This window comes from Camelina sativa, chromosome 9, assembly GCF_000633955.1.
Source record: "Camelina sativa cultivar DH55 chromosome 9, Cs, whole genome shotgun sequence".
Taxonomy (NCBI): domain Eukaryota; kingdom Viridiplantae; phylum Streptophyta; class Magnoliopsida; order Brassicales; family Brassicaceae; genus Camelina; species Camelina sativa.
The window spans coordinates 3051228-3052513 of NC_025693.1; the positions used below are offsets into that span (position 1 = coordinate 3051228).

General features: G+C 37.2%; 1 long non-coding RNA gene across 1 annotated transcript; it reads left to right on the top strand.

Moving 5' to 3' along the window:
- On the top strand, positions 223-1193 carry LOC104710321. Its single transcript, XR_002033443.1, has 3 exons — positions 223-351; positions 445-491; positions 589-1193. It is a non-coding gene; the product is annotated as an uncharacterized LOC104710321 (long non-coding RNA).

Below are 1286 nucleotides of genomic sequence, written 5' to 3' on the forward strand. Positions count from 1 at the left end.
TCTGATTGAGTAACTTGTCATCTTTCTGTACACTCAAGGAAAAACAAAATTCCATTGTATAGCCCCAAAAGCTTAGTGAAATTTTGTCCCTCCGTCGGATTTTGAAGAATTTGAACAGAGTAATATACTCTGTTTTTTTTTTTCCCATAGATCATGATTTGTAAACTTGACGAAGGCTTTTTCTTGAATATGGTTTCTTACTAGCTTAGTTTCTGTAGCTCCTTAAAGAAGAACTTTGGAAGTATGGTTACTTTGAGACGTTGAGTTGTGAAAATGCTAGCACTGTTTGAGACGCCAGGTGGTTTTGCCCTCGTTAGAGTCTTGAAGGAAGGAAAGCTCTCTAATGTTGAGGTTATTATCTTCATCCTTGTGCTGTGTTCAATTCACCTGGTCTATGTATCGATTGTCTTTATTCTAAGTTTGTAAATTTTGGTTGTTTTATAGGATTTGGGTAATGAGTTGAACTCATGACTGCAGAGTCAGCCCGAAAGGTGATTTCTTCTGTTTCTATACATAGTTCTTATATTTAGAGACTGGCTTATATTATTGGTTTAGGTTTTTTTCATAGCATTTTTGGTGTTGTTACAGATGGTTAAGCTTAAAGCTTTTGACAAGCTTGACAACACATCTGAAGCTCGATCTTGAAGCTGTGGCTAAATTGCTTGAGGGAACTCCAAGCAAAGGGTCTACGCAAGTTTTTGAAAGCAAACTGTGATGGTGAAACCTTAGCTGTTGCTGATTCAAAGCTGGTGTGGGTACTTTTGTTTCTTATATGCTCTTTCATTTATGAAGATGGGTTGTTTCTTACGGGTTTGCTTCACTTTTGTAGAAAATATTTGCACCGCATATATTCGCTAATATAGAAAATAGACTGTGTTCACAACAATGCTGTTATGGAGCTTTTACGAGGTCCCAGAAGCCAGCTTACTGAACTTATACAAGAGCCGATGCGGCTAGTTTTGCCTCCGTTACCCCTACTCGGCCAATGATGTGAAGTGAAGACATCTTATTCGTTTGTCCAGCAGTTTAGCAGACAAGACTACAAGAGAATGTAAAAGTAAAGAAGATCTCAACCGTGTAAGTAACTTGTAGTACTAACGCACGATGATGAGCTTTGTAATCAATCATCCAAAGCATTAAAATTTACGATCCATTGGAAAATATTAGAAGTGGTAAAAAAATATGCTTTGTAAGTGTGAAGTGACTCTTAAACGTTTTTGTGTCCTAATTAAACAAATTCATGTGAATTCGCCCATGGACGCGTGAATGATGATGTGAAATCTCTC